The sequence below is a fragment of the Magallana gigas genome, chromosome 4 (assembly GCF_963853765.1).
Source record: "Magallana gigas chromosome 4, xbMagGiga1.1, whole genome shotgun sequence".
In the NCBI taxonomy this organism is placed as follows: domain Eukaryota; kingdom Metazoa; phylum Mollusca; class Bivalvia; order Ostreida; family Ostreidae; genus Magallana; species Magallana gigas.
The window spans coordinates 29601624-29612713 of record NC_088856.1 but is presented as its reverse complement, the minus strand read 5'-3'; the positions used below and the strand labels follow the sequence as shown (position 1 = coordinate 29612713).

General features: G+C 32.8%; 1 long non-coding RNA gene across 1 annotated transcript; it reads left to right on the top strand.

Moving 5' to 3' along the window:
• Nucleotides 1–2525: 2525 nt before the first annotated feature.
• LOC105340770 (uncharacterized) lies at nucleotides 2526–8350 on the top strand. The gene is made up of 2 exons (XR_010713081.1): nucleotides 2526–3133; nucleotides 5238–8350. It is a non-coding gene; the product is annotated as an uncharacterized lncRNA (long non-coding RNA).
• The last annotated feature ends 2740 nt before the right edge of the window (nucleotides 8351–11090 follow it).

Sequence of the window (11090 nt, the reverse complement as noted above, 5' to 3'; positions counted from 1 at the left end):
AACTATTTTACAAAAATAAACAAATGGGATATTTACGAGAGATTTGCTACAAATCTCATGGCTTTGAGTAACCATAATAAAGGTGTTATATTCGTTTTATGTCTTGCTATTGTGTTAATATGCAGAAGTATTGTTCTAGAAAATGTCAACGTTGTGAAAGGTTCCGGTCCCATAATTCATCTGGGATCGGTATTGTTTGTTGCTATTAACTGGATAAACCGAACACTTTTGTATTATATGAAGACTTAAATAGATAGGTATTAAACATATGAGTGTTTTAAAAGATATATGTACAAATACAATCTAAGAATAAGTGTAGCATTATTATACTGTTACCAATCTCAAAAAGGAATACCAAAGCACAGCTTTAATTTTAAACCATGGTTTAGAAAAAAGGAAAATGTTTCTTTATTCTACAGTTATGATTGAGGGTATTTTGGAATAAAATTTTCAAGCCTCCCAATAAAAATTAACATAAACGTGTTAATCAAATGGCATAAATTGACACATAATTGTGAAGATTTCAAAATGACACATATTGACACATATTCACTGAAATTATCTTGAGAATGATAGATTTCATTTGTCGTATTCGCAAATAATAAGGCTTTTATCTAACTTTTGTAATGATAAGTAACAGTTTAACTTCACTTTAAGTTTAATAACCGTAAGAAAGTGTCATGAATGTAACTGTTCACCTTTAGCTGTTCATGTAGCATGCGGATATAAAACAAAATCCCCAACTGTAGGTCCCTATCTCATATTAAAAAAATGTATTTATTTTATCAGTAAATAATGTAGACATCTTTTTTTCTTCAAACTTGATATTAAAATCGTAGAGCTTACTTCTTGAATAGCCATTGTTATCTGAAAAACACGATCGAATCTGTAGTAAAAACAAGGCATTTTGACCGTCACACCTACATGTAAGTGTGAAGCAACTTCGTCCGTGTGAGTATAATAAAGAGTAAACTAAATGTTAAAACTTTATTGATTCTGAGTATCTTTAGTGTATTTGGTTCATGAAACACATAGTTAACGACGCTTGACACTTTATATCAGAAATGTCAGGAAACATAGAATTTTTGTAATGATGCATTGTCTAATAAGCTTTTTGAAAATAAGCTCTGAAAAATATTATATATATATATATATATATATATATATATATATATATATATATATATATATATATATATATATATATATATATATATATATATATATATATATTATATATATATATATATATATATATATATATATATATATATATATATATATATATATATAATGTAGCTGTTCTTTTATATAGTTTCTAATGTAGTTTAGTAGTAGCTCTAGATTTTGTTTTCTTTGCTTTTTACTCCTGTAATTTTTTTTTGGTCCTGACGAAGGGACTGGTTGTCCCGAAAATTTGACAATATCTATTGTACAATTAAAGATTATTACATGTAGTAGTCTTAATTGTTCAATACCCATGGATTTTGTGAGCACCGCCATCCCAGTGCGTTTTCTGTCTCGACCAAAAAAGAAATTGATCGTTAAAAATTGGAAAAAATTCCAGAGAGGGTTTTCCATAAGGAATTTCAAATATAAACAGGATCATTAGACAATGCAGTTTTTATACCAGCTTATCTTGGATTTCTCTCTCGTGGATGATGCTGTGGGTTGAAACTTCCTGAAGTGAACTATTAATAACAGCTATGTGTAGTACTGTACTTTACTTGGTAAAATCAAGTTTGTCGTATTGATAAGAACCCTTGATTCAAGTGTCGTACACTACTTTACATTAATCGACATGAACTGTAGAAAAAATATAGGCCGAAGTGCTAGCCTTTGTTGCATATCCGAGACAATGTTTAACATTGGGTTAATTTGAGTAGGAACTAGTATTATAATACTACACTCAATGTCGTCCGAATTAAACCGATACCTTTTACTATTTACTATAGCAGTAATTTAGGCAGATTCGTCCTTTAAGTTGTCATTTTCTGAAAAATACAGTGACTGATAAATCACGAGTGTACTTGTAGCTCCCCATTCACATCCTGTCTGTTAGTAGTATCTGTGGTATTTGATTAAAAGCAAATACTGATGCTCTTGAGGTTTTTTTTCAGTTAAGCATTGAAAAATATATGTATGTACTTTTATACGTATTTACAATAAATGTTCTTTTACTTTCTAATATAAGTCTTTTTAATAACAACCATAATTATAATCTTTCAGTCTTAAAACGATATTAAAACTATAATAGTATTAATTACTTTCTCATATATTTTCTTAATGATTATTTTGTTTAAAGATTTATATAGTTAATTGATATTAATTATTTGTATAAGTAATGTCATTAGAAACCGTTAGATTGCTTTTCTTCCATTTTTTGTGCAGCTGCTTCATATTCAGAAGTTTCCACTATGTTTTCAAGTTTTCATTACAAAATGTTAACTGTTCCTTTACAAGTTTATTTTCGAAAGTGTGTGGGTTATATAATACATTTTCTTTTATTCGATGGCTACAAATACTAGTAAATCAAATTGCTGGATATCTTCAAGGCTTTTAAGCGAAAAATCACTTTAAAGTTTTAGTACAGGTTTGGTTGAAGAAAAATTTCAAATGATACTTCAAAATATTAAACTAATTTATTATCATGTCAAAACAATAAAACAAACTTTGTTCTCTTGGACATTGATTGCTATTACATATTGATCCTGCTTCACTGATATAAATTTATTAAGAATTGTTTCAAATGCCAGAAAGCCAGAATCTCTATTTTAGTTCTGCTTTAAAATTATCTCTTCCAGGACATTCACTTCCTTGTTCAGTGTATTTTGAGTGTTGAGAGATTCGACGAAAAAGTGACATCGGCATCACGCCTTATAGAAAATTTATATCATTTATATCTATATTTATATTATTTATATTTATATTATTTATAACGCATCATAGAAAATGTCATTACAAAGCAGACAGTACAGCGGATGTGTACACTCAAATGCAAAATATCCTTTTACAAATATCCAAGCCGTGCCTTAAGTTAATCCTATTGAATTGTGAAGCATATTCTTCCGTTTAGCTAAAGCTATTATTACAGTTTCGACAACGAACAGTAAAAAGGGGTTCTCTTAAACAGGTTCAGTAATACATTTTTTTTTACCTTAAGTTATTGGTAAGCAGTGTTCTAAATATAATGTTTGACAAATTGATTTAACATACCGTATTTCTTTCTTAATATTTACATGTAAGGATAGATAGATAGATAGATAGATAGATAGATAGATAGATAGATAGATAGATAGATAGATAGATAGATAGATAGATAGATAGATAGATAGATAGATAGATAGATAGATAGATAGATAGATAGTATTAACATGATAACATTATTCAAAGCAATATGAGTTGCATTTTGTCACTTTTGTCAATATTTTAAAATTCAAATTATCTACTTATATTGTAAATTAAATGATGGTTTATAAACCTTTGTTTAAACAAGATTGCTATATACTCTTTATTAGGACAAGTTCTTCCGATAACATTTTGGCATTCATTTCAGTTTTTAATTGTCACAAAGTTTAAGTTTTATACCAAATTATTTAAAAAGCGGGTTTTTTTACAACAAATTAAAAACCTGGAAAAAAACAGCTCATATTACTTTGAAGACCAATGTACATGTTTTAAAGAAACAGGAAAAATATGAGTTTTCAGTTCCTGTGACTAATGTGTAGTTTCATAACTTCATAAAGCTAAATACGACTGAATTGAAAAAATATATCAATCCCTGTTCGCCAAATTAAAACTTGCAAAAGATTCAAAACCATTTGAAATTCTCGCCACTGCTTGGCGAGCACTGGCTGCATAAAGAAACACAGATTTGTGTTCGAGTCCTAAACGGCACCTGAAGATTTGTGACGAGTTATAACTCGTTCGCCACGACTTCTTCGTCTACCTTCAAATTGTGACAGTGTAACCGGGGCTTTACAAATCTCAAGCATTAACAACAAACAGAGAACATGCACAAACAAGAGGCCCATGGGCCAAATCACTCACCATAGGAACAATAGGTATGATAAAATCAGCTTAATTGAGTCGTATACAAACTATTTTGACAGTGTAGTATTATACATGTAGATCCTGTATAAATAAAAATCCATCCCCCCTGGATATTCTTTAAGTTTATTATCATGAGCCCTTTTTCTTAACAGGATGATTTCAAAGTCATATCACATGTTGAGCATTGAAGTTCTAAAATAGATCATAAACATTTGTTTGTATATGGGATATAAAGATACATCAAACTCTAAACCCCTTGTGAGGCCTAAGAATCGTCAAAGGGCAAAAGTCTAAACAAATTTAAAGAAACACCTTGCCAATTAGTTACTGGGAAGATTTTAAAAGATTCATTTATTCCTAATTATTTCCCTTAAAAGGATGCTTTATGCCAGGTTTGGTTGAAATTGGCTTGGAAGTTCTTAAGAAGATGTTAAAAATTTGAAAAGTTTACAGACAAACGGACGGACAGACAGACAGACGACATACAAAATGTGATCAGAAAAGTTCACTTGAGCTTTCAGCTCAGATGAGTTAAAAAAACAAAGAAATAATAACCTTATGCTATAATTCGCTTCTGTATGCAAGTAGATAAAAGGTATATATTACCCTAGGGCAGATTTCAGAGATCATAATACTTTCGCGAATCATTATCATCGTCATCATCATCACCATGCATCATCCTCATCTTTTACACTCCATGTTTTGTATAACACCAACAAATTTCCTGTTTTATCGATTATCTTGCACCATCTTAGTTTTGATCCATTCTCTCTCTCTCTCTCTCTCTCTCTCTCTCTCTCTCTCTCTCTCTCTCTCTCTCTCTCTCTCTCTCTCTCTCTCTCTCTCTCTCTCTCTCTCTCTCTCTCTCTGGGGTCCTAAGCATTGCTATTCTAGTTTCTTGGTGTTGACTTAGGATCTTTTTGAACATTTCCATCGGTGGGTGGTAATGATGGTACCCATGTCCATGTCAAATTAGCAAATGGATATAAACAAATCCAGATACGATCTAGTGAATACTAATCAATCCCGCCTACGATACAAAAAAATAAGAATTCAACAAACTAGCAGTTTTCACAAAATAATTCTAATTTGTTATTTCCTTTAACAGCCACAAAATGTTGATACTAATTAGAATTGTTATTAACATTTTATCATGTTGTAACTACATGTATGTTTTATTTCAGATAAATCACTCGTCAAAGTAACTGTTGAGGAAATGCGTTTCCATTTACAGTGCATCTATTTATTACTGCTTTTAATTGTTATTGCAACGAATGCAGTTCTGAGAAATGTCTCGCCCCAAAAGCATAGTCGTTCTAAGCGAGCTGTAGTGGAGACATCCAAATGCAAAAAGAAAATAGAAAACGACGGCATGGATTTGATTAACTATGGAATAGAAGCACTGACTGTTGGCGAAGAAAGACCCACGGGCTTATTCTTAGATTCACTTAAGTTTGTCTTTACCATCTTACAAAATAAAAAAAATGAAACAAAGTGGAGGATAGCCGATGCACTAAAGCCAAAGTACAGTCACGGATACCAAAGTCTCCTTCGGAAAGCCAAAGACTCTAATGATTTAGAAAGCACACTCGTGTTCATGTACACAGATGATGATATCTACGGGGATTTGAACTATGCTCTTTCCCAACACAAATGCACAGCAAAGACTCTAGACCAAAAGGACAAAGCATTCGCACCCTACGCTGCTGCCCTCCTTGCGACTTTACTCTATTGGGGAGGGGTACAAGGATATGACGGTGTTACCTATCGAATGATTGGGAATGTCAGAGGTGATATCAAAAGCGCCCTCAAGCTTTATGGAAAAGGAAACAGTGTTGTTTTCCCAGCATTTTCATCTTCTTCTAATCTCATAGATGCGGCGTTCAACTTCATAGAAGATTCTTCTGACAAAAATATATTGTTAATCATCGATAATTCGACCCCAAGTTTGTGGAGACCAAAAGACATTCAGAGGTACTCAAAATATCGGAATGAGGGTGAATTTCTGTACCCATCAGTGGCTAAATTCAGAGTTCTGGACAAACCTGTAAAAAAAGCCTACAATCAAGGGACCTCTTACTATGAAATTCGTCTTCAATTGGACGGACAAAAACTTAAAGAAAATTTTCTACAAAAGGTACGGAGGGTTTGTCGAATGAATTGATTAAAACATATTGAAACGCGTTAAAGATACACTGATTAATGATCTGAATGTGAGCTATTCGGCTGCCTAATCTTTTCCCACCAAATGCGGCAAATTCGTTTTAACATTATGGAAAGCAGCCAAACGCCATTCATCGGGCATGGCAATTGACTTAATTTCTAAATAAACACAATAATATAATAACTTGTTTGTATATACGTTCAAAATGTTGTAATTCATATGAATATTTACTAGTACTCGTTTCAGATTCAGTCTTACCAAAAAAGATGAATTAGAATTATAAGTGGCACTCGAGTATCAATTTACACTGTAATTTTAAAAAATGCTTATGTTTATCAGCATATACTGCGGTTTCATCAATATTCGTGGATTTCGTTGTTAAGTTGATCCGTGAAATTAAATGTTCATTGAAACGCAATTTCTATTAACATTTTGTATTGAAAAGGTCATTGGCCACGAATTTACGTATCCTTGAAACTGTGATTTTCACTTTATCCACGAAAATTGATACCCTTGAATATTAATGAAACCACAGTATACATATGAACTTTACAATACCTAGAGTGAGAAGATTTTTAAAGACTCTTCATAATATTTACTTTATATTAACACTTTGTATATTTTAGTCGGTATTCATCAGTATTGATAGTTAACCTTTATCTAGACTGTGCTTTTGGAGTTGAATATATACATGTAATTAAGAACTAAAGTTTTGTACCCTTTTTGAATTAAAGTCTTGGACATTTGTTAGCGTCATGTGAAAATGCCTAATAAGTATGCAACCATAAAGAAATTTAAATGTTTCCATACCAAGCAATTCTATTTTCGTATGGAATCTTTTTCCTAATTTGGTTCTGTCTGTCAATCAGCTATGGTCATGGATCATTTGTCAGGTATCTTAGTTTCTTTCAGTTTTGGCATAAGACACGGCATGAGATTGAGATTTTAAAATAAGGAATATGCTTTTTGTAACAGTAGTACGAAAACTCATAATAATATATCATACCTATCTACAGTGATTCCATATTATTGGTGCACGAGCACTTTGCGATCAGAATTTTTTGGCTTTGTTCAAGCGACCGAATACGTTTCAAGAGTTCTCGCTTTCTTAGCATGCGGTTTTTGTGGTCGCATTAAGTCTCCTCAAAATAAAGGACATGCACACTACTAGTATTCAGACGCGATCAAATGCAAACAAAATTATTGTTTTTAAATATCGGAAGATTAATCTTAGCTGTTTGTGTGTGTGTGTTGTGCGACCATGAGACTGTTGCTCAACGTGTCTCATGTAATCTTGCAACGTTTTACTATCAATGCAAGATTTATCGGTTTCAGTTTCCATGCGTTGCCACTAGTATATACTGGATACAAGGTTATTTTCGACCAGTGATACGTTCGCTTCTTCTGACGGTTTTGCCGCGTCTTGAATTCGCCCCAGCAATATTGTGGTAAAAGAGAGATAATATGAGACATTGAAATTCGCAGGTCCTAATCCACTAACTGACAAAAAGAGCAAAATGAGCGAAAATAAGACAAGGCCGAATAGTTCCTTTTTTACAGTGAACACTGTATATTTAGCATATCTGTTTCAGGCTACAATAGACTTTGAGTTTGGCTCTTGCTTTTGATCTCTTCTTGGACGGTATCTTCTCTTGCATTCAGCTATGTCTACTGAAGAGCGTGTGAAACAAGCGTTATATATACCCCCTCTGACTCGTACAAGCATTTTTACGATGAAACACTTGATCGGACGAGCGCCGCTCTTCCAATCGCATTGACGCACGTTCAATCGTCCGATCATCTGAACTTTAGTGCGATCCTTTTGCATTGTTTCACAACACTCGCAGTCATTGTACAACAGCGGCATATAGACGCAAGATATATATGAAAATTCAATGCGTTTACATCGCACAACGGTCGTTTTGAATCGTGCGAGTTTCGTACGAGTACTTTTACATATGCGATTATTTTGGCAACAGTTTACGGACCATATCTATTTTTTTCGGTCGCACGACCGTTTATCGCCTCTGCTCGTCCGCCAATTGTGAAAGGGGCTTAAATTATTGTTTTATCTTTTATTTCTGTAAAAGAATTGTTGTCTTTGTAATAATAAAGTCGGCGTGAGTCATCATGGATTAAGATCAATTATACATGATTAAAGGGAAGGTAAATGTAGAGATTCATTATTAATGATTATTGTTGCCGGTCGCCAGAAGACGGTCAGCTATACATGAAAGCAAAATAACTGTGCCTTTCTGCGGTGCTATAATATGAAAGACTAGTTCAACCAGGCGCTTTGTCAACGGAATGCAGCGAAAGCGTGTGGTTGAACAAAACCAATAATTGATCAAAGTATTGAAAGTACTATAGAAAGTTGTTTTTAGTTGATTTTATTCAAGAGTGAGTGAAACATAATGAACAAGACCTGACGAAACGAGGAATCTATGCTAGATTTCTTTTTTTTTATTTGTCATGATATAAAGAGCTATGAATAATCTATCTGATTTTATAGCAAACCAATTTTTGGTTCACGAAATGGATATTTACCTATTGTACAGACTTTCAATTAACGTTACAACAGACAGTAGATCAGAATTGCATACAAGTAATAAGGTGAATAAAAATATTCTATTAATTTCAAAACATAAAAAAGTAATAAAGAAGAAAACATTATGTATTTATTCATTTAGTTTAATACCCGTCCGATGTATTTTGAACCCCAAGAAATTTTGAACCCGGATTCTAAATATCCCTGCAAAAGAATGAATCTTCCGTAACATATTGATCCTAGGGTTCAATAATTATGGCCACAAAATATTTAACTCTCCCTCAGTGGTCATGGGCGTCCCTCTGATTTTCAATTGCTATTAAAGAGGTGGTTCAAGATATTATGGCCGCGACAGTTATTATGGCTGTAAAACATTGACCCCCTCTCCTTTCCATCCTGCTATTTTTAATTTTAGTGGAGAGGATGTTCAAAATATTATTAACGACGCGATATATAGACCCTCCTCCCCTTTGATTTTTATTTGCTACTGGAGAGGGGGGCTCAAAATACTATGGCCGCGAAATATTGAACTTCTTCTATTTTCAATTCCTATTTGAGGAGGGGGGCAAAATATTATGATTGCTGCTTAATATCAAACTCCCATTTTTTCTGCAATTGCTATTGAGAGAGGGTTTTAGATATTAGGCCGCCAAATATTGACAACCACTCCCCCTTGTAACAAACATTGCGGTATTCGAAAATTGCAGAATAAGAATTCACACAACAAGTGTACATGTTTATAAAAGACAAAAATGCTAACATAGAAATTAACTTCTTCAAACCCTGTGATACATATTGCATATTTCTTTGCGGCGGAAAATTCACTTTTAAACGTTAAAAGATATTTTTTGTATCCAAGCAAAAAGATAACATACTTCTTTTGAATATCTTACCCTTCCGCTGTAGAATTAATGATAACGAACAAGTATTTTTTCTTTTTAAATCGTTTAGATTCGGGCAACCTTCTTAGCGAACGCTGGCACAGAAAATCTATACCAAAGCTATCTTTTTTGCCCGTACCATTCAAATTTGAATACTTTTAGGTCGATTTACGTACACATTTATATCCTACAAGTTAAAAAATCCCAACTGATAAATTACAAAAACGTGTACGTGTACGTGCAGTTTTAACACACGTACGCGTACTCGTACATGTTTTAAATCTCAACCTCTCTATTATTAGGCTAATGTAGTCAGATGTACATATCTTTGTCCATATGTCTGTGAGTGAATTTTTCATTTTAAAGTTTTTGAATTAGGACACACAAATGCTTTTCAACCGTTCTTTTGACCTAGCTTAGTGTCAGTGTTTCCTTGTGAATTAAATGAGTGTATTTGTGTATCGTACACTTTTTTTAATGTTTGAAATTAAATTGAGAATTATATAATTATTCTATTTAACGACACATTAAAAATATGTATTCAATGACACATTAAATATATGAACGAAAATCAAACAAAGTAGTCTAATTTAATTTGCAATTATCAATTCTTGAAATACATGAAAATGCTGATTTGATGTATGGCTCGAATTTCAAAAAATATTTATTTTATTGAATACTCTAAGAGAATGCAATGGTCGTAGGCTTTTTTTTTTTTTTTTTTTTTTTAGAGAATATCGATATCTTTAAGTTAAAGTGAAGTTAAATCGTTCTCCCTGTCAGGAAAGCACATAATACCGGTGCTTATTCCCGGTTTCCATGGTGCTAAGCAGATGAGAGTCATTGACGTCCCCTGGATGGGACACCAGTCCATCGCAGGTTGACCCCCAGAGTAAGCCAGTACCTAATTGCAGCTGGGTGTGCTGAGACAATGTGCGCAATACACAACATTAAGTGACCACAGCGGGATTTAAATAAGCAACCTTTCGGTTACTCGCCTAACACCCATGACCACTAAGCCATGTGCTCCACGATCTATATAAATGTACAGGTAAACGAAATTTTTGTTTATAGCTAAATAAATGTACTAGTATATTGAATTCGTCTTTACCAAATGAACATTTTATTAGTTTTAAACACCATATTAAATATAAGAGGCTGGTCTGATAGTTACCTTGCTGACTATCCAGATGCCTCCTTGAATAATACACAAACTTTGAATAGATTTACATTATAACTTTAATAACGCCCAAAAACTTGACGGTTTTACCCCAGAAGATCATACATCATTGTAAGTTTAAGCAGGAATACTTTCGGTGTTTATGCAAATGAGCAGCTGTTACTAGATATTTTATGCCATCAAATACCCTAAATAAATAAATTTTAATTCAAACAATTTATCTAGAATGTCACATAATTATTAATATTTAGTCATGGAAGATAT